The sequence below is a fragment of the Myxine glutinosa genome, chromosome 5 (assembly GCF_964187855.1).
Source record: "Myxine glutinosa chromosome 5, kmMyxGlut1.1, whole genome shotgun sequence".
In the NCBI taxonomy this organism is placed as follows: Eukaryota; Metazoa; Chordata; class Myxini; order Myxiniformes; family Myxinidae; genus Myxine; species Myxine glutinosa.
In genome coordinates, this window is record NC_136265.1 from 10,606,774 (window position 1) to 10,630,737 (window position 23,964).

The following is a 23,964-nucleotide window of genomic DNA, read 5'->3' on the forward strand; positions in this document are numbered from 1 at the left end:
ATTTATCCCATCTCGTCTCCAGTTGTCATACCCTTCCTCCCGTCCATGGTACACGGAATCTTGTGGTGAGGCTATTGCCCAGAAACAACTTGCTTTCGTCTCCTGGAAAGCAAATCCAACGGAAGGAAATCTCATTTCCTTTCACAAAGCCCGAAACAAGTGTGTGTCCACCCTCAGGAGAGCCAGGAAACAATCTCTCTCCGTTCTCAGGACCGAACTCTCTTATCTGTCTCCCTCTTCCAAATCCTGGTGGCGTCTGGTCAAATCTGTTTCTGGTGTTTGTTCCCCCTCCATCCCCTACCTCACCTCAAATGGCCACACGGCTGACTCCGCACGTGAAAAAGCTGAATGCCTCAACTCTGTGTTTGCCTCTAAATCTTGTGTCCCAAACCCATCCCTCTCTGTACCCATCGTACCCAGTCATACCCAGCTGCTCCTGGACTCTGTGTCCTTTCCTCCTGACAAGGTGGAAAAGTTTCTGTCAACCCTCGACTCTGATTCTGCAACTGGACCTGACGGCAGCCCACGGGTCCTAAAATCATGTTCTTCCGCTCTTTCACTCCCTCTCTCTGTTCTCTTCACCCTCTCTTTTGCTCAAGGTCATCTTCCATCTGCTTGGAAATCTGCCAACATCACCGCTTTGCACAAAAAAGGTGCAAAAACAGATCCCAGCAACTACAGACCAATCAGCCTTCTCCCAATTATCAGCAAAGTCATGGAATCCATCATTGCTTCAGATATGAAATCTTTCCTCTTCTCCAATGGCTTGATCTCTGATCATCAATTTGGTTTCAGACCTGGACACTCCACTCTGGACATGCTGCTTCTGCTTTCTCAACAATGGATGGAGGTCCTCAATGCCAAACAGGAAATTAGAGCAGTCTCCCTTGACATATCACGTGTCTTCGATACGGTCTGGCACCCCGCTCTGCTCACCAAACTCTCCTCTTTTGGTATCCATGGAAATCTCCACGCATGGCTGGCGGACTTCCTCTCTAGTCATAGTCAACGTGTGGCCCTGAATGGGTTTCTCTCATCTCCTCTTCCTGTTCAGGCTGGAGTTCCCCAAGGCAGTGTTCTGGGCCCTGTGCTTTTTCTGATCTTCATCAATGATCTCTCTGACTCTCTTGAAAATCCTCTCTATCTCTTTGCTGACGACTCTACTCTCTGTCGCTCCATTCTTCATCCCTCAGATCGGCAGTCTGCAGCCTCCTCACTCTCTGCAGACCTTGACAAAATCACAGACTGGGCAAACAAGTGGAACATGTCTTTCAATCCTGACAAATCTCACACTCTTACGATGTCTCTCCGAAAAGACCGACAGGACAACCCTCCCATCCACTTTCTGAATAATCCTCTCCAAGAAGTTCTGTCACTCAAGCTTTTGGGTCTCACTATCTGCCATGATCTTTCCTGGGAAAACCACATTTCAAATCTGGCCTCCAAAGCCAGTCGCCGACTGGGCATCCTCCGTCGTGCGAAGTCCTTCCTTGGCACACCTGAGCTCCTCACCACATACAAGGCTTTCATCCGCAGCTCAATGGAATACTGCTCTCCCCTCTGGGCTGGTGCTCCTGCCTCACACCTAGCTCGCCGTCACGCTGTTGAAACCAAAGCATTCAGAATCATCAGCTGGGTACGACTGGGTACGGTGGGTTCAGAGAGGGATGGGTTTGGGACACAAGATTTAGAGGCAAACACAGAGTTGAGGCATTCAGCTTTTTCACGTGCGGAGTCAGCCGTGTGGCCATTTGAGGTGAGGGAGGGGATGGAGGGGGAACAAACACCAGAAACAGATTTGACCAGACGCCACCAGGATTTCGAAGAGGGAGACAGATAAGAGAGTTCGGTCCTGAGAACGGAGAGATATTGTTTGCTGGCTCACGGTTTGTTCACGGTTTGTTCACGACATAAAAAACATCATTGTCTGAGAGGGTCTGTGGGGGGTTTGAGTGATGTAGCTCGTGATCCAGGTGAGCTTCAGGACCCACGGTCCTACTTTTATGATTATTATACAAGCTGGGACAGGTAGAAAAGATATGTAACAATATATGACCAAAGAACAATTAGCTTCTTCCTGATGTATTCCTGATGTGTATATATATATTATACTGTAGCGGTTCCCGCTGAAGGTACACAATCGCCTTGCACCTGCCAGGACACGGCCAGGGCGCGATCGCCATGCCGGGCTCGTCCGGACGGGCCCAGACGCGCCTCTCCTGGGCATGCCCGGACTCGCTGTTCCCGGGCACGCCCGAACCGCCCGGGCACGCCCGGTCTCGTCTTTCCCGGGCATGCCCGCTCTCGCCTTTCCAGGGCTCGCCCAGAGCGCCCGGGCATGCCCAGCCTCGACTTGCCAGGCAGCATCCAGGACGCCCGGGCATGTCCAGACTAGCCTTTCCAGGGCTCGCCCAGAGCGTCCGGGCATGCCTGCTCTCGCCTTTCCAGGGCTCGCCCAGAGCGCTCGGGCACGCCCAGCCTCGACTTGCCAGGCCGTGTCCAGGACGCCCGGGCATGTCCAGACTCGCCTTTCCAGGACTCGCCCTTGACACCCGGGCATGCCCGGACTCACTGTTCCCGGGCACGCCCGAACCTCCCGGGCACGCCCAGTCTCGCCTTTCCAGGGCTCGCCCAGAGCGTCCGGGCATGCCTGCTATCGCCTTTTCAGGGCTCGCCCAGAGCGTCCGGGCATGCCCGCTATCGCCTTTCCAGGGCTCGCCCAGAGCGTCCGGGCATGCCCGCTATCGCCTTTCCAGGGCTCGCCCAGAGCATCCGGGCATGCCCGCTCTCGCCTTTCCAGTGCTCGTCCAGAGCGCCCGGGCACGCCCAGCCTCGACTTGCCAGGCCGCAGCCAAACACGCCCGGGCAGGTCCAGACTCGCCTTTCCAAGGCTCGCCCTTGACACCCGGGCATGCCCGGTATAGCTTTTGCCGGGCAAACTTCCCGACATAAATGTGTATATACATTGCTGCCCGATAAACGGGCTTTTGTCAGAATACCTGAGCTGTTTTGTTTCAATAAAGCAACTCGGACGAATTCCGTCTTTGGTCGCGTCACTTCTTTCGACTCGCGTTGGAGCACAGCTCCTTCACTGGTGACCTACCGACATGGACACGGCAGTGACTCTTAAACTGCCTACCTTCTGGGAGGCTCACGCAGCTGTTTGGTTCACCCAGGCGGACTCCCAGTTCGCCCTGCGAGGCATCACTGCGGACGACACCCGCTTCCACCACGTCGTGGCAGCGCTCAGTTCCACCACCGCGGCCCGCGCCCTGAGCCTCCTCGAGCACCCGCCAGCTGCCGTCAAGTATGACGCGCTGAAGACGCTCCTCCTCGACGCTTTCGCCCTCTCACCGGCGGCACGCGCACGTCGCCTGCTCGACCTGCCCGAGCTCGGCGACACGCGCCCGTCCGAGCGCATGGACTATATGCTCTCGTTGCTCGGTGAGCACTCTCCGGATTTTCTGTTCCGCGAGTTGTTCCTTCGCCAGCTGCCTCACCCGGTACGCCTCGCCCTGGCTGGCACGTCGATCACCGATCCCCGCGCCCTCGCCAGGGAAGCCGATAAGATCTCCTCGGCGGGCCAACACATCGGCGCGGCTACCTGGAGCCTGCCGCCGTCCGAGGCGACGCCCACGACGCCCGAGCGCCCTGCGCGGTTGGAGGCCGAACTGCCGGTGAAACTGGCGGCCGCCACACCGCACCGACCGCTTCCGACATGACGGCCGGGGCCTCCACCTGACCAGGCGTGGTGTTATTACCACGCCAGGTTCGGACACAAGGCTCGGACGTGCCGACCCCCGTGCACTTTCGGCAAGTCGGGAAACGGCCGGGCCGGCGTTCATTCCCAGCCATGAGCGCCAGCCACTCGGGCAACTTGCTTTTTATTCGGGACAAAGCGTCCGGGCGGCGTTTCCTTTGTGACACCGGCGCCCAACTGAGCGTCATACCTGCCTCCGAGCAGGACAGGTGGGACGCCGTTTGCGGCCCCTCTTTGGTCACTGCTAATGGCTCGGCCATACGCACTTTCGGCCCGCGCAACGTCACCCTCTGCTTCGGCAGCCAGCGCTTTCAGTGGACCTTTGTGACCGCCTGCGTCCCCATGGCTTTGCTGGGCGCCGACTTCCTCTGCACGCACGGGCTGCTGGTCGACGTCAAACGTCGTCGCCTTGTCAACGCCGAGACCTTCAGCTCCCTGGCGTGCACGATGAGCAGCTCCGCGCCGACCGAACTGGCGTGCGCCCTCCCGATGGCGAACGAGTTCGCTCGCCTGCTCGCGGAATTCCCGGCCCTCACATGGCCGACGTTTTCGGCCGTCGCAGTGCGGCATGGGATCGAGCACCACATACCCACTACGGGCCCGCCGGTCTACACCAGGGCCCGCCGCCTCGACCCGGCCAAGCTCGCCGTGGCAAAGGCCGAGTTCGACGCGTTGGAGCACCTCAGCATCGTGCGGCGCTCCAATAGCGCGTGGGCCTCACCACTGCACATCGTGCCAAAGCCGGGGGGCGGATGGCGCCCGTGTGGTGACTACCGCCGCCTCAACGACGCTACCACCCCCGACAGGTACCCGATCCCGCACATCCAGGACTTTTCCGCCCGTTTGGCGGGACGGGTCATAATTTCCAAAATTGACCTGATACGGGGATACCACCAGGTACCTGTCCGGGCGGCCGACGTCCCGAAGACGGCCGTCATCACGCCGTTTGGCCTGTTCGAATTTTTGATGATGCCGTTTGGCCTCAAGAACGCGGCCCAGGCGTTCCAGCGCTTAATGGATGGCGTGCTGCGCGACCTGCCATTTCTTTTCGTCTATCTGGACGACATCCTCGTCGCCAGCGCATCCCGCGCCGAGCACCTCCTCCACCTCCGAACACTGTTCGGTCGCCTCAGCGAGCATGGCTTAATTGTCAACCCGGCCAAATGCCACTTCGGCACGACGACCGTTGACTTTTTGGGCCACCGCATCACCAAGACCGGGGCCGTGCCACTGCCGACCAAGGTCGAGTCCATCACCACGTTCCTGCGTCCCCGTTCCATCAAGGCCCTACAAGAGTTCCTCGGCATGGTGAATTTTTATCACCGATTCGTGCCCCGCGCTGCTCAGCTCATGCGGCCCCTTTACGAGGCCCTCCGGGGCAAGCCGGCCAAGCATGACATCGTTTGGTCCGCGGCCATGAACACGGCCTTCGCGAGCGCAAAACGGGCCCTCGCCGATGCAACGCTGCTGGCTCACCCGGTGCTCAACGCGCCCATCGCCCTCACTACGGACGCCTCCAACTACGCGGTGGGCGCCGTCCATGAACAATGGGTGGACGGGCTTTGGCAGCCACTCGCTTTTTTCAGCCGGCAGCTCTGGCCGAACGAGTTAAAATACAGCACGTTCGACCGCGAGCTGCTCGGTCTATTCCTGGCCGTTCGCCATTTCCGACACCTCCTGGAGGGCCGCCCGTCCACGGCTTTCGTCGACTACAAGCCGTTGGTCTAAGCAATGGCCAAAGTCACGGAGCTGTGGTCGGCCCGCCAGCAGCGCCACCTCTCCGCCGTGTCGGAATTCACCACGGACATCAGGCACGTCGCCGGCAAAGACAACGCTGTGGCCGACTGTCTTTCTCGGGCCAGCGCGAACGCGGTCCACCTCGGCGTGGACTTCGCGCTCATGGCGGCTGACCAGACCACCGACACCTCGGTGCAGGCCCTCCAGGCGGCGGACACGGGCCTCCGCCTGGCCGACATCCCCTTCGCAGGCACCGTCCTGCTCTGCGACGTCTCCCAGGGCCAGCCTTGCCCCATCGTGCCCGTTTCCTGGCAGCGCCGCATCTTCGCCTCCATCCACGGCCTTTCTCACCCGGGCCGGAAAGCTTCTCAGAAGCTGGTGTCGGCGCGTTTCGTCTGGCACGGCCTTCGACGGAACGTCCGCGACTGGGCCAATGCCTGTACGGCCTGCCATCGGGCCAAGGTCCACCGCCACACCCAGGCCCCGCTGGCACCTTTCACCGTGCCTGCACGGCGTTTCGACCACGTCCACGTGGACCTGGTGGGTCCCCTGCCCCCATCGCGGGGGTTCACCCACCTGCTCACCATGGTGGACAGGACCACCAGGTGGCCGGAGGCCGTGCCCCTCACCTCCACCACCACCGCCGACGTGGCGCAGGCATTCATCGCCACCTGGGTCGCGCGCTTCGGCGCACCGGCGGACATCTCGTCCGACCGCGGCCCACAGTTCACGTCCGAACTTTGGGGCGCGGTCGCCCGCTCGTTGGGGGTCACGCTGCACTGCACCACGGCCTACCACCCCCTAGCCAACAGGTTGTGCGAGCGGTTTCACCGCTCCATGAAGGCCGCACTCATGGCCGGCCTTCAGGACGACGGTTGGACCGACCCGCTGCCGTGGGTCCTTTTGGGCCTCCGCACGGCCCCCAAGGAGGACCTCCGGGCGTCCGCCGCCGAGCTCATCTACGGCCAGCCGCTCCGCGTCCCGGGCTACTGGGTACGGTGGGTACAGAGAGGGATGGGTTTGGGACACAAGATTTAGAGGCAAACACAGAGTTGAGGCATTCAGCTTTTTCACGTGCGGAGTCAGCCGTGTGGCCATTTGAGGTGAGGGAGGGGATGGAGGGGGAACAAACACCAGAAACAGATTTGACCAGACGCCACCAGGATTTGGAAGAGGGAGACAGATAAGAGAGTTCGGTCCTGAGAACGGAGAGAGATTGTTTCCTGGCTCTCCTGAGGGTGGACACACACTTGTTTCCGGCTTTGTGAAAGGAAATGAGATTTCCTTCCGTTGGATTTGCTTTTCAGGAGACGAAAGCAAGTTGTTTCTGGGCAATAGCCTCACCACAAGATTCCGTGTACCATGGACGGGAGGAAGGCTATGACAACTGGAGACGAGATGGGATAAATCTGTGCATGAGAGAGAGAGCAATTTACTTTGGAAGAATTCCCAGGATGAGTTGATGTCAGAGGCAGTAGAGATGGGAGACCAGTCCAGATGATTGATGGCTGCTTGAAGACCGTGCCAGTTGGCCTGAGTGAAATGCCAGACTCGTTGATGCTGAGGAGGTTCTCTGAGAATGGTCAGAGAGATGTCCACTTTAACAAGCACATGATCAGAAGAGCCGATTGGAGCAGAAGAAGAGCAGCAGACATTTTCAGGGAAGTTAGTCATAACCAAGTCCAGAAGAGAAGATGCTCCGTTGACTGAGATCCGGGTTGGGAAATTGACAGATTGTGTCAGTCCCAGTGAGTCACAGAAGTCCTTTGCTGAAGAGCCATGGCTGGTGAGAGAGGTACCCACCCCCAGTCAACTGGCATGGTGACAGTTGAAATCACCACATATGACGAAGAGAGAGTTGGGATGGGTAGATAGAAGTTGGTCCATATTATCAGACAGCGAGATGTAGATGGAGTCATCACTGTTTGGTGGACGGTACAACACACATATGAACAAAAGGTTCCTTGAAGGATCAGGGCCTTGAAGGGTATTTTGGGTCTTTGGGGTGTTTTGGGTCTTTCTGGTCTTTGGGGGTCTTCAGGGTATGTTGGGTCTTTGGGGGTCTTGGTGGTCTGACGGGTCTTGGGGGAATTAAAGGGTCGTCAAAGGTCTGAGGGGTCTCAGCAGTCTTAACACAATTAAGAGGGTTAATTAAGAGGGTGGTCATTTTATTTGAAGAAGAAGAAGACGTTTTCGTCGCATATAAACATACAAACATAGCGAACTACAGACTTGGCATTTAATATGGAATATATTTTTTTTTCTTGACTTGGGTTTACTTTCTTAACTCAGTATATCAATCTGGTGAGTTTCTTTTACACTTTGGTGATTTATTTGTTAAAGGAACCATGTCACTGATTGTCTGTCGCAGCAAGAAGTCAACAACAGGATTATATCACAAGTGGCGTGGCAAAATGTACGGACAGGTGCATTTGATGATTGGCTTCACAGTCGGGTATACAAGGGTTGTTGCGTTCTGTATTAGTGGAAAACAACTGCAGCACGTCTCCAAAAGTTATTGCCACTTCCTCTGGAGATGGTCCGTCAACTCGACAATGCTGTTTGTCATGGAGTGGTGGCTTTACGAAATTACGGCATGAAACAGCGTGCTATTGCTTGGCAGTATGACATCACTCAAGGTCAGGTGTCAAAGATCCTGAAACGAAATGCTCAGAGGGGTGTCCCTACTCCAATACCGAGGCCAGGACGTCCCCGCAGAACCACAAGGAGGGATGATCGCCAGCTGCACCGGTTAGTCCGCAATGGCCGTACCAAGTCAGCTAATCGGCTTAGGGCTGAGTGGCAGCAACTGACAAATGTGCCTGTATCCAGAAGGCTAGTCGACCAATGACTGGTTCAAGCAGGCTGTCGTGCCAGGCGTCCCCTGAGAAAGCCATGCCTGACCAGACAACACCGCCAGCGCCAATTGTAGTGGGCCAGAGAGCACCGTCAATGGCAGTCAGGACACTGGAATCACGTGATCTTCAGTGACGAGTCTAGATTTCTTGTCTATCGTCAAGATGGCCATGTCCGAGTGCGCAGACAAGTGCATGAAGCCTACAACAAAGATTGTATAGTGCCAAGAGTCCAAGCTGGAGGTGGTGGGGTGACCGTTTGGGCTGCTTTTCATGCAGGGGGCAAAACTGACCTGGTTGTTCTGAATGGAAACCTGAACCAGTTCAAGTACAGGGCCATTCTGGAAGAAACATTGCTTCCATTTGCTCGTGCAGCCTTTCGAGGAAACTTTGTCTTCCAAGATGGCAATGCATGGCCTCATCATGCTCGCATGATCCAACGCTTTCTTGCTGACCATGGTGTAGAGCATATGGAGTGGCCTGCCATGTCCCCGGATATGAATCCGATAGAGAACTTGTGGGCAGAATTAACGTGTCAAATCGACCACTTGGACCAGCAGCCGACCTCTGTGCGTGAATTGCAGCAGGCTATTGTCACTGCATGGCAAGCGATTCCTGTCCAAACCTTGGCAAATCTCGTGAACAGCATGCGCCAACGTGTACGTGCTCTCCAGAATGCTCGTGGGGGTTACACGAAGTACTGAACTGTAATTTTACTCTCCGTAATCCCAGTCGTAATTTAATTTTTGTTTTTGTTAAAAAAATGTTGGCTAATGTGCAAAATAAAGAGCTACTTCTGGAAAACGTACAGAAGTTTAACACAGTACTGTCCATGAATTGAGTTCGATATCAGTTTACATCACTTTCAAGGATCAATTTATTTGTTTCGAAATGTCAAATGTGGTTTTTGTTTCTTTCAAATGTCATATTAACAAAATCTAGAATAATTTCAACATAATTCCAATGAACTTTTGGTTCGAAGACATCTTGAAAAGTAAGTTCACCCCCACAAAAAAAATATTCCATATTAAATGCCAAGTCTGTATATACGTTTGCTCTATTATAATAAGATTATAATAATATTACAATATTACAACAAGACAACAAAATGAAAGCATGTTGGTGCCATGTCCCATGCCATCTGCATGCAGTGTTTGGACATCTGTGTTCGGCCAAGGGTGTTTTGCAAGCTTCGTGTTTAGTTGCCCATGCCGTCATGATATGGATCCATGCGGGTGAACGGCGGACATCACATGTAAGCCAACCAGATCAGCCTGTTATAAACCTTAGCGATCAAATGGCGGCCTAAAGCGAGTCGCAGCCAATTCCATACGCACTTCCATAAATAGATAATGTCCGGATCGGCTTAAATACCAATCACTTCAAGACATCTTACCATTCAGGGTACCCTTTCCGTGTTTAATGAACTTCTAATCATGTTATGACATTTGCTATAAAAGTTTCGAAAAGTTAATGTCATTTCCAAAAGGTTATATCCATTTTAATGTGTAATCATTTCGTAAATACCCGATTTGTGAGTCACCAAGCTTGTCGACTACATTACGTGTCTCGCTATTGGCCAAATCAAGCCACGTGAGAAAACGTTTAAGTCGTTGGTGTTGATGTGAAGATGATATTGATCTTTCAACTTTCTGCAATGAATCTTTCATCCGATGCATGATCCTGCAAAATAATCTTTAGGACGGCTTATATTATTGAATTGTTAATAAATAGTTATAATATGATTCTCTCTTTGTGAAAAAGGAGTTTTATAAAGGAATTACAATAAGCGATCGATGTTTGTAATTCTTCTTGATTGCTCTTCTCACGAATGATGTTAAACAGATTTGAGAGAGGAAAAACGATTTCTTGTGCGAATAAACGAAATTAAATAAATTTTATATGTTTGAGCAAAGAGCGCATCGTGACAATACACCGCCCTATATGTTATGTTTGATAAATAACTATAATATGGTTCTCTCTTTGCAAAAAAAAAAAAGAAGAGTTTTATAATGGAATTACGATAAACGAGCGATGTTTGTAATTGTGCTTGATTGCTCTTTTCACGAATGATGTCAAACTGATTTGAGAGAGGAAATACGGGTTTGCAGTGTTACGATTATATTTACTATATTATTAGTATTAACGCTCTTATTATTATTATTATTATTATTACTAAAACAATACGACTGTATGAGTTTATTCCATGTTTAAAGTCAACAATGAACCAACCATACACCGCTTCCTTCGAGAAACTTTTGCAATAACAACAAAGGGTTTGCACTGTTACGATTATATTTACGATATTATTAGTATTATAATAGAGCAAACGTATATGGTTCGCTATGTATGTATGTATGTATGTATGTTTATATGCGCTCTACGTGCCTCACCACATGTCGTTTCAGAATCAGAGGGGTAGGCAACTTTGACCATTTCGGTGTCTTTTGGGTCTTCATGGTGTTTTGGGTCTTCAGGGCCATTTGGGTCTTCAGGGTTTTTGGATCCGCTGGGCCTTTAAGGGTATTTTTGGTCTTTGAGGTGTTTTTGGGTATTCAGGGTGTTTTTGGTCTTCGGGGTGTTTTGGGTCTTTGGGGTGTTTTGGGTCTTCGGGATGTTTTGGGTCTTCGGGGTGTTTTGGGTCTTCGGGGTGTTTTGGGTCTTCGGGGTGTTTTGGGTCTTCGGGGTGTTTTGGGTCTTCGGGGTGTTTTGGGTCTTCGGGGTGTTTTGGGTCTTCGGGGTGTTTTGGGTCTTCGGGGTGTTTGGGTGTTCGGGGTGTTTTCGGTCTTCGGGGTGTTTTGGGTCTCCGGGGTGTTTTAGGTCTTCAGGGTGTTTTGTGTCTTCGAGTTGTTTTCGGTCTTTGGGGTGTTATGGGTCTTCGGGGTGTTTTGGGTCTTCGGGGTGTTTTGAGTCTTCGGGGTGTTTTGGGTCTTCAGGGTGTTTTGGGTCTTCGGGGTGTTTTGGGTATTCGGGGTGTTTTGGGTCTTTGGGGTCTTTTGTGTTTTTGGGGTATTTTGGGTTTTTGGGTATTCAGGGTCTTTTTGAGCCTCAGGGCCTTGAAGGGTATTTTGGGTCTTTGGGGTGTTTTGGGGCTTCGGAGTGTTTAGGTCTTCGGGGTGTTTTGGGTCTTTGGGGTTTTGTGAGTTTTTGGGGTCTTTTGGGTTTTTGGGTATTCAGGGTCTTGTTGAGCCTCAGGGCCCTGAAGGGTATTTTGGGTCTTTGGGGTGTTTTGGGTCTTTCGGGTCTTTGGGCATCTTCAGGGTATGATGGGTCTTTGGGGGTCTTGGTGGTCTGAAGGGTCTTGGGGGAATTAAAGGGTCGTCAAAGGTCTGAGGGGTCACAGCAGTCTTAACTCCATTAAGAGGGTTAATTAAGCGGCTGGGTATTTTATTTGAAGAAGAAGACGTTTTCGTTGCATGTAAACACACATACATACATACATACATACATACATACATACATACATACATACATACATACACAGCGAACCATATACGTTTGTTCTATTATAATGTGGCGGACACGAAAGCTCACTGGCGCGAGGGCATCATTCTGCGCACCAAGTGGGCGGCGGCCACGCCCGAGGGGTAGGCGTGGTCGCGGGATATACACCGGGTGCGCAGCCCGGAACGCTCCAGTGTTACAGTGGAGCTCTTGAATAAAGACTCTTACAACTCACCGCGTTGTCCGCTTCCTCCTTGCTTACAAGCAGCGCGCGTAACACCGCGCTTCATTGGTGACCTCCGACGTTCTGGTCAGCCGTCACTGACCACCCGAACCCGCCACAGCCATGGCAACCAACGCGGTAGCGATAAAGCTCCCCGAGTTCTGGGAAGCTCAGGCGGAGATCTGGTTCCTGCAGGCCGAAGCCCAGTTCAGGCTTCGAGGCATCACGGCGGACGAGACACGCTACTGCCACGTGGTCGCCTCCCTCGGGGCCGGCGCGGCCGCCCGCGTCGTGTCGGTCCTGAGGAACCCACCGGCCGACGACAGGTACGAGGCGATGAAGCGTCTCCTCCTTGCGACGTTCGGCCTCACTGTGGACGCACGGGCCGATCGCCTCTTGGACCTCCCCGAGCTCGGTGACACGCGACCGTCGGTCCGAATGGACCATATGCTGTCGCTCATGGGCGACGAAACCCCGAACGCTCTATTCCGGGCGTTATTTCGACGCCAGCTGCCGGCACGAGTACGCCTCGCGTTGGCCGGTTCCGTGACAACGACAACGTTGCTACAGGAATGTGGAATTTATTACATTCATGCTTTAGCATTCACCGTATCTGCATCGCCTGTTTGCTTCTGGCCTCCCACCTGTGCGTAGCACAGGTATTTCTCTGGTATAACATGATGTCAAAAGAAGTTATGGACGAGTTATGAATAAACTTGGTGGACCTGTTGGTTTGGTGACAAGAACAATAGATTTTGGTTCATGTCCGAATCCAGATCCGGCCTATCAGTGGATACAAAACGTAAACTGTTCACCTGGTGGAGATATGCCCTCCACCGAGTGCCTTGGTTTTCTCTGCAACCGTTGGTCTGATTGACAGGAAGTTTTCAGCACAGGTGCGCCCCTTTTTATAGAATTATGATGTGAAAGGGAAGAGACAATTATGTTGCGAATACAGTAAATTATGTTGTGGTTTTTACTTTAACAACGTTATTGTTGATGGACTGTACGATAGAGGCTTGCTTGACGACAATGCACCACGTGGTAACAACGGAGATGTGACGTCACAATAATCAGGTTTGGTTCAACAAAAATCTGGTAACCTAGTGTGGAAGTGTAACTCAGTGTAACTTATTGGTTGGAACTGGTAACGAACCAAGGTACGAGCAGGTGGTCGTAAGAATGTCAGGAATGCATCTCGCCCTGTCGAAGCTGGGAGTCCTGTTGTGTAGCTTTAGCACGACCCCGGGCTAACACACATTCCCAAGCCCGTACTATTGTCTTTCATCGGGATGCAAAGTGGATGAAGCAAATTCCTAGCAGGGAGGAGAGCGAGCTGGTGCCAGTGAGGCGACCAGTAACGTTTGCTGAGAACGGATTAGAAGCAGCGGAGAAGGGATTACGATTTCAGCGGACAGAGGATTAACTGAAGTTTGCCGATATAAGCAGAAGAGACTTGGAGTCAAGGAGCACTTGCCACGAGAAGCCCTGCCCGACGGAATGAACGCGTACCACAAGTACAGCGCTGCAGCCACGAAAGAGGGACTATGCGGATAGAGTTACCTGGTCCATTGAGTTAAACGGTATTATTTGGTATTGGAATGAAGTGAACAACCAGTTAATAAAGTTGTGACCTTTTGTAAAACCTGTTTCCGACCATTGGCGTCTTGAGTCTCACCCTACACTTCCACGACAATCTGGAGGCAGCGCTGGAATTTCGAGTGGACGTCGCCAAGGTAAGCATGGCGTCTTGGGGATGGTCCATTATGAAATATGAATTCTGAACATGGTGGGATGTGTGTGTGGGGCTTGCATTCCATAGGTAATCCAAGGAGTGTAAACGTATTTTTTGTCATGACCGTCCGAGGTAAAAGTGACGGATGGAACGTTTTAAATGATTCTATTATTCGTGTGCTTGCGAGGATATGTACGTTATACGCTGGGTGTGAAGAGCCTTGCTCTGGTCTGCAGGCAAATCGGCTCATGAAGTGCACCATGAGGCGATTTGTTTGCCGGTTCGGTAAGGTTCGGTAAGGTCCGTACACGTGTACAATCGTGTACACCCGTTTTAAATAAATAAATAATTAATTTTTTTCAGTTTTCCCGCCATGTCTAAAACTCGTTTGATTACAATATAAATTAATGACAGACAACGCCATCTCATGCCGGTCCAGAATTATTGTGAAAGATGGCGATTGGATGAAAATTGCATACCGACACTCCCTCACTGTCCCTCATTGTCCCTCATTTCCATTTCGGCTACCTGTCTCTTGTTCCCGCTCCTTCTCCCTCCCCTCCCTCTAGTTCCCATTGGCGGACGTTTTGCGAGAAGCAAAGCGTTTTGCAGGAAGCTTCCAGGAAGCTTCCAGGAAGCAAAGCCAGGGCTGTTGTTTTTTCGTGTTTTTCCTCTGCTCCCTGTGCTTGATATATAAATCCCATTCAAAAGTCAAGTGAATTGGATGAAAATTAAGGATTTTTGAAATTGTTGTTGACTTTTGGCCTATGTTGAATAAAATAGTTGCGGGTTGAACTAATTGGCTGATATATAAATCCCATTCAAAAGTCAAGTGAATCGGATGAAAATTAAGGATTTTTTGAAATTGTTGTTGACTTTTGGCCTATGTTGAAAAAAATAGTTGCGGGTTGAATTAATTGGCTGATATATAAATCCCATTCAAAAGTCAAGTGAATTGGATGAAAATTAAGGATTTTTGAAATTGTTGTTGACTTTTGGCCTATGTTGAATAAAATAGTTGCGGGTTGAACTAATTGACTGATATATAAATCCCATTCAAAAGTCAAGTGAATCGGATGAAAATTAAGGATTTTTTGAAATTGTTGTTGACTTTTGGCCTATGTTGAATAAAATAGTTGCGGGTTGAACTAATTGGCTGATATATAAATCCCATTCAAAAGTCAAGTGAATCGGATGAAAATTAAGGATTTTTTGAAATTGTTGTTGACTTTTGGCCTATGTTGAATAAAATAGTTGCGGGTTGAACTAATTGGCTGATATATAAATCCCATTCAAAAGTCAAGTGAATCGGATGAAAATTAAGGATTTTTTGAAATTGTTGTTGACTTTTGGCCTATGTTGAATAAAATAGTTGCGGGTTGAACTAATTGACTGATATATAAATCCCATTCAAAAGTCAAGTGAATCGGATGAAAATTAAGGATGTTTTGAAATTGTTGTTGACTTTTGGCCTATGTTGAATAAAATAGTTGCGGGTTGAACTAATTGGCTGATATATAAATCCCATTCAAAAGTCAAGTGAATTGGATGAAAATTAAGGATTTTTGAAATTGTTGTTGACTTTTGGCCTATGTTGAATAAAATAGTTGCGGGTTGAACTAATTGGCTGATATATCAATCCCATTCAAAAGTCAAGTGAATCGGATGAAAATTAAGGATTTTTTGAAATTGTTGTTGACTTTTGGCCTATGTTGAATAAAATAGTTGCGGGTTGAACTAATTGACTGATATATAAATCCCATTCAAAAGTCAAGTGAATCGGATGAAAATTAAGGATGTTTTGAAATTGTTGTTGACTTTTGGCCTATGTTGAATAAAATAGTTGCGGGTTGAACTAATTGGCTGATATATAAATCCCATTCAAAAGTCAAGTGAATTGGATGAAAATTAAGGATTTTTGAAATTGTTGTTGACTTTTGGCCTATGTTGAATAAAATAGTTGCGGGTTGAACTAATTGACTGATATATAAATCCCATTCAAAAGTCAAGTGAATCGGATGAAAATTAAGGATTTTTTGAAATTGTTGTTGACTTTTGGCCTATGTTGAATAAAATAGTTGCGGGTTGAACTAATTGGCTGATATATAAATCCCATTCAAAAGTCAAGTGAATCGGATGAAAATTAAGGTTTTTTTGAAATTGTTGTTGACTTTTGGCCTATGTTGAATAAAATAGTTGCGGGTTGAACTAATTGACTGATATATAAATCCCATTCAAAAGTCAAGTGAATCGGATGAAAATTAAGGATGTTTTGAAATTGTTGTTGACTTTTGGCCTATGTTGAATAAAATAGTTGTGGGTTGAACTAATTGGCTGATATATAAATCCCATTCAAAAGTCAAGTGAATTGGATGAAAATGAAGGATTTTTGAAATTGTTGTTGACTTTTGGCCTATGTTGAATAAAATAGTTGCGGGTTGAACTAATTGACTGATATATAAATCCCATTCAAAAGTCAAGTGAATCGGATGAAAATTAAGGATTTTTTGAAATTGTTGTTGACTTTTGGCCTATGTTGAATAAAATAGTTGCGGGTTGAACTAATTGACTGATATATAAATCCCATTCAAAAGTCAAGTGAATTGGATGAAAATTAAGGATTTTTGAAATTGTTGTTGACTTTTGGCCTATGTTGAATAAAATAGTTGCGGGTTGAACTAATTGACTGATATATAAATCCCATTCAAAAGTCAAGTGAATCGGATGAAAATTAAGGATTTTTTGAAATTGTTGTTGACTTTGGCCTATGTTGAATAAAATAGTTGTGGGTTGAATTAGTTGACTGATATATAAATCCCATTCAAAAGTCAAGTGAATCGGATGAAAATTAAGGATTTTTGAAATTGTTGTTGACTTTTGGGCTATGTTGAATAAAATAGTTGATTGAATTAGTTGACGGATATATAAATCCCATTCGAATTGTAAAAATTGTGGTAACGTTTCTTTGTAACTTTGTAACTTTGTAAAGTTGTAACTTTGTAAAGTTTCAACAAAAGTTGTTGTAAAGTTGTAAAGTAAAGTTTGCAACATTGAAATAATGTTGTTGTAAAATGTTTCCACAACATCGCTACAACGTTTCACTTTCGTTGTTGCAACGTTTTGCTTCAACGTTTTGGGAACATTCAAATGTTGGGTTTTGCTAACGTTTCCACAACGTCGCCACAACGTTTCACTTTCGTTGTTGCAACGTTTTGCTCCAACGTTTTGGGAACATTCAAATGTTGGGTTTTGCTAACGTTTCCACAACGTCACCACAACGTTTCACTTTGGTTGTTGCAACATTTTGCTCCAACGTTTTGGGAACATTCAAATGTTGGGTTTTGCTGACGTGTCCACAACGTCGCTACAACGTTTCACTTTCGTTGTTGCAACATTTTGCTCCAACGTTTTGGGGACACTCAAATGTTAAGTAAATCGGATAAGAATTCACGAGTTATTTAATTATTAGCGATTAATGAAGTAGTTATTTAATTAATTACATTTCTTATTACATTACAGTAATTACATTACAGTAATTACCTGAGGTAATTACAGTAATTACAGTTCCGGTAATCTATCTATAATTCCATTTATCTCTGTGTGTATGTGTGTGTGTATGTATGCGACAACGATTTCTCGACAACTACCGGTCCGATATACTTGAAACTTGCCAGGTATATTGCTGGGGACCCGAGGATGTGCCTTTTCAAGGTTTTAAATTAATCGGACAAGTACTTACCGAGCTATGGCGATTTAGCCGTTCGCCGTTCGCTTTGGCGTTGCGAATGGACCAAACCATTGCATGTAAATAGAGGGGGGGGTTCTGTGGTCGTTGCGAATGGACCAAACCATTCATGTAAATAGAGGGGGGGGATTGTCACTGTACTCGCAAGCCGTTCGCCGTTCGCTTTGGCGTTGCGAATGGACCAAACCATTTCATGTAAATAGAGGGGGGGGATATAATTTTAGATAGATATATAGTACGGGCATATATATAGTACGGGCATGCCCTAGTTACAGTAATTACAGTAATCATTACAGTAATTGCAGTAATCTTATTACAGTAATCACATAACATTAACTCAGGCACCTTTTGAGTAAGGAAGCTGATATTTGGACATGACACTGACCAAGTGATGTGGCTGTCAAGGAAAATTTTGATTTATTGATTAATCATTTAATAAATTAACTCGTTGATTTATAAATGACTTATTTAATTAAAATTCCTCAGAGATACATCTTCGGATGAGATACTTGCAGATTGGTTATGCTATGAGCCAATTGATTAAGGAAAATATTTTGTCATGGCCATATTGGCAATTTCGTGGCCATATTCGTGGCAACTCAGTTAGTGCCACTGCACCTTTAAAATGCATCCCTGCGTTCATTTTTCGATCGATTGAGTTGAAATTTTGAACAATCGGATCTGGACTGTCGTTATTAACGACTCTAGCACGCACCCGTCCAATCAGGATGGAGCGGTATTGGTCCCCGGATTATCACTGCCCGCAGTTTTAATTAGTTTTACTTTTTCTCTTGGTCATATAATTTTGAAGACATGCATGTCATGATATAGGAAATGTTTGTTCTGTTGAACGGAATAAATGTTGTTTATTTGTGTGGGTGTGTATTTTTTGTGTATTTTGGATATATTTTCACGACTAATTCCAGTTAACATCCTGCAAAATTTGCTCGTTTGCTGGCCGAGTCGAAATTGCGTTGAGTTCCTATGGCATGCGCCATTAAAAGCGCTGTGTAATGGTTGAGCTCCCTTTATTTCGTTTTGGTCATGCGGATGAGCAGACAAAGTGACGAATGCTGCGGCTGGAGCAGTAGAAGCGATGTTTTTAATTGAAACGATGTAATGAGTACACCACACATACCTCTTTTAAGGTGTGTATAAACCCTGGAATATTTCAGCAATCAATACGATGCTGAAATGATGTAATTTACTGTGTAAGAGGGTCGACCTTGGGTTTGTTTGGGTTTTGTTGTTTATTTTTGTGGGTGTGTATTTTTGTGTATTTTGTATATATTTTCACAGCTAATTCCAGTTAACATCCTGCAAAATTTGCTCGTTTTTCTGGCCGAGTCGAAATTGCGTTGAGTTCCTATGGCATGCACCATTAAAAGCGCTGTGTAATGGTTGAGCTCCCTTTATTTCGTTTTGGTCACGCGGATGAGCAGACAAAATGACGAATGCTGCCGCTGGAGCAGTGGAAGCGATTTTTTGAATTGTTCAATGATTATTCGATATTGTTATGACTTATTGTCAATAGGTATACTAAGTGGCCATGAGGTAGCCTGTTGCTATGTACAGTTTTATTCTATTGTTGATTATACCACATAGCTGTGGTGATAAAGGAAATGTTCGTTTTAAATAGATGATTATGATAGGACCATGACTATAAAATCATGATGATTATTATGAATGATATCATAGGGTTCAAATGCAGAATGATTGCATGAACTTGGGAAAGAACTTTCAAGCCCTATGGGATAAATTGGGTGTTACAAGCGATGGAGTTTCAAAATTTAGCATGATTGAAGGAATTTTACAGTCTTATTTCAGGAGTTTTACGAAATTTATATTGCCAAGAGATTTTGGGTACTATTAAAAGAAAAATGATGAGATATTTTTCCCAATGAACTTTAATATCTGCCATCCATTTTGGCTGTCTCACGAATGAAGGATGAGTTGCCTTTAGTGGTTGCAAAGAAAATTTGTGGAGACCAGGCAAAATGGGGAAATATGTCAGATATGACCCTAGGACAGGACGGTGATTCATCAATTGACATGAGGTATGAACCAGAGGTGACGACCGATGAGATTCGATCTCAGTCAATGGATGGACCTGTCCTGACATCATTGGGGAAAGGGCTTATTCAAGGAGTCATCCAAAATGATTAATTTGATTTATTGATGAATATTGATGAATTAATTGAAATTGAATAATTGATTGAATTGTTGATTGATTGAATCTAATTGATTGAATTTAATTGAATAAATTTAACTGGATAAATTGAATTGAATAAATTAAATTGAATATATTGATCGTTTGATTGATGAAAATGCAGTCTCAAGAAAGAAGCTTTAATATCTTTGTGAGATATTATCAATGTGAAGACAACCTTGGAAAATTGAGCAAGGTGGTGAGTTTATATATAGATATATATGTGCGGTTACCATTGTATGATTTCCCCTTCAACAGAGCGGACACCTGAGGATTCACCCATTTCATACTGACCCTCTGGCTCATCTGCAAATACTGATCTGTGAGATTGGATTGTGCAAAAGCCACAGGTGAGAGAGATTCTCTGGAAATCACCGTTTGAACAGGTGGAGAGATCCTTCCTGGAGGTACGAGAGAAGCTTTAGAGGAACAAACTACAACACATCCAACGCTACTTTGATAAAAGGCAAAATGGGAAATGGAGCCTGCAAGAATACACAAGGACAACCAGAGATTCCACAAAAAGGTACTTGTACACATCATATGTACGACCGTTATGGTGCCAAAGCTATAAGGCAGGTCGAGAATTGGTATTTGTGGACAAAGGGACATGATGAGGAGTTTCCAAGAGAGGGTACATTTGAGCGAAGTCGATTGGAAAGATTGGAACAAAGATTTAAAGCCAGGAAGAGACAGAATCTAACGGTAGACTGGCTTGCATTCCATCTTTGGGATGGTGAATCCAGACAACGGGAACAGCAAGAACGGATAACGGATCTAGAACTTAAAATAAAAAGGATACAGGATACAGTGGAGGAGACAAATGCACAACTGCCCTCGAAATTAGGAATGAAAGTGACAGTTGTCCCATCTGATTTCCAGTTGTCTCCCCAAAAAGGACGGTACAGAGAATTTTTTCGTGTTTCAGGAGATAACAAGAGATTGCAGTGGCAACTCAGGGATGTAGAGATGCAGCCCAGCAATACAAGTGCACAGGTGCACAGACCAGGCAACGACAGAAACCGGTGTTTCAAGTGTGGACGGATGGGACATTGGAAAAGAGGATGTCCGTATACCAAAAGGAAGACAAGTTCATAGGGTAAACCAAGATCAAGGGTACCAGGGCTGACCGATACCTCAGACAATGATTAGGCCTTCATTGCGACAAATCCCAAATGACGATTGGCCTCAACAAATTAGATTACTGGACAAACATGAATAACTGTCGATGATTCTTGGGTCTGAAAAGTTTTCGGAGCAAGAATTATTCATTTTTCTTTTGCTTGTAAGCAAATTGTTAATTAATTGATCAAATGCCGAAATTGGATCTTTTATGTTGGGCACAAAATTTTAAATTTACAAAGTTTGGAACAATTGCTTTGCAATTTTTTTGGCAAACCAAGTGACAAGAGTCACATCATGATCAGGTGGGAATTTCGGACTATTGTTCCACACGATTGATAGGTCAGTGGTCGACTGACATACAAATGGGTGGGTAGTCAAATTTGGATAAATTATTGTGGGAACTGAAAGGGTAATGTCAATGTGACGTCATAGGGGTTTTCTAAGAATAAACTTTTTGGTCCATTTGTGTACTAGCGCTTATAAAATTGAAGGACAAATTTTGAGAAATTGAAATAAAGTTGACACCCATCCGGATCTGTAAATAAGGGTTCCAACGCAAACAAATACGCATAATGCATGTGTGTGTGGGTATTTTGTGTGTCAGTGTTTTTGTTTTTGTGTATCAATCCTACAAGATTGTTGACACCGACAGTGTGCCTTGTCTGAAAAATAGATAGTTCCATGGGGATGGGATCGCATATCGAGAGAATTCATAAAAAAAAAAAAAAAAAAATAGAAATATAATTTGATTATGAAAATTATCACTTTTGTCAAGGGAGATGGAGAATAAAGATTTGATTTGCTGAGTTATGAGCAGCCATTCATTAATAGTAAAAAATTGGAAGTAATCTTGGGATTCCATTGTGATCGAATTTATATGAGAATCAAAGCTATTTATGGATATGAGCTTCATAAAAATGTGGGAGTACAAAATTGCCAAATTTTGGAGAGGTCTTACACTGACGTCCCAGAGTACTCTGCTCATGGATTTTTATATATATAAACTTGAATTTTATCAGCATATAAATTGTGCTGTATGTATGGATGTGTTTTAGGCATAGATGATATGGGAAAATAGTAAAGAAAATTTTGCTGGTTTGAACTATTGTGAGTTTTCAGTTCTGGAGTTCAAACAAAGTCACTGGTTAACAGATAAGAAAGGATAGTAAATAAATTATTCGATGCTGGGTAAATTAAGTACGATATTACTAAGACTTATGAGAGCTATTGTTCTTCCTTACAGCAGTGGAAAATTATGGGAAAAAAAAAATTAGATCCAACATAATGAATCTATAAAAGAATGTGATAGGGATAATATCCTCAATTTGTACTAATTATTTGATTGTGGGTAAAGGAATTAATTTATCGTAGTGGATTGTTAACAGCAGCCGGAAAATGTCCTGAGAGTGTGCATCCATGTAATCAGAAATCCCAGATTTGTTTTTACAAACAACATTTTGGTAGAGGTCTTGTGTGGACGAGCACTTCCTTGGTAGATAAAAAAACGGTACTGCTTGCTGGCAGCCACTTTTGCGGCCAGTTAGGCCAAACAAATTGAGAGGAAATTGTAGTTAAATACGTAAGTTACACATGGCTATTTGTAAAAAAGGAAATTTGTTGAGATGGGAAACATTTTTCGAAGGTTTATTAAAGTGTTATAATATGACATGTGGCAAGGCAAACTATTGGATGGGAAAATTAGATCTGGTTATAGAATAAATTTATTGACCCCTTGAAGTTAATTCCTCGAATCATTGTTTCACTGGCATTTTGTTCACATTGGAAATAGTTTGGTAGAGCTTTGGTTAAAACCTTTGGTTGCGGTATCTTGGAACGAATTGATAAACCATAGGAGATTGATAAGAATAGAAACAAATATGGACCCAAAATAGAAAGTTGGATTCATGCCTCTCATTGCAAGCAAGCACATGTGGCTAAGGTGGACGATCCCACAGAAAATGAGGCTGCACCTAGCAGCCCAGCAGAACATTCAGTGGCGGATAAATGATAGTCGTGATATACATTCATTTGAATTACATTTTAACACCCCTTGCATTGATAAACATTACATTTTCAACATGTGATATTCCTACTTGGGATAGTGACATTTATTTGCCTACATGACATACCATTATCTACTGATATTAGCGCAACATGAGGGATAATGTATCACAACTACACTCATGATTAGGGGATTTAGTTCGACCCCGGGAGATAGGGGGATCAGGGTAAGACAAATAATCTGATTTATGTTACATATTAAGGGATTGTCTTTATTTACCTTTTAGGAAGCTTGTTAGTTTGGTATACAATGTTGAATGTCATTGACATATAATTATGTCATAGGTATGAATATATACAAGGAGTAGCAGACTTGTTTGTTGGTTTAGTAGTTATATTGGCAATTGTTTTAGTGGTGGCTTGCTTGAAAGCCTTAGTGATGGTGTGTTTGAATAAGGTAACCAACAACACGATGATAACGCATGAAGTGACAAATGAGGAAAGAAATGTGGAACCAGAAAAGGAAGACTTTTATGGCAACATAAATACTGAGATTAAAAGATTAAATCAAGTGAAGTTGCAAATGAATACAGTAGAATTAAGATAATGGCATAACGACAATGTTATGATTGTGTCAATTACAATATCAGTGAACTCATATCACCACGAATGCCAGACACACTGTTAGGAAAAAAAAAAAAAAAAAAAGGAAAAATAAAAAGTGGAGAGGAATTATGGTAATAATACATTATGCTTAATTTGTTGGTTTGGGAAAATTGTTGTTGGGAATTAGATATTCCCGTTTGTGATTGTAATCATATACAATTTATTTTCTTAGAGTAGTGCTAAAATACCTGCATGAGTTAATTTTTGAACTATATTAACCTGAAAGCAATTGTGGATGCTATTCTTAGTTTAGTAGTGAAATACATACCTGATTGAATATTATTTGTGTGACGCATATAAATGAATATAACTTTTTTGTGTTAAGGAAAAACAATAAATTGTTGAATGTGAAACTGTCGGAAGATATACATGATTATGCTGATTTCATGGTAAGAAGTACCCTATCTGATTCAGTGTGTGTGGAAAGCAGATTCAGATGTGACTGAGCATAAGGATAAGACGAG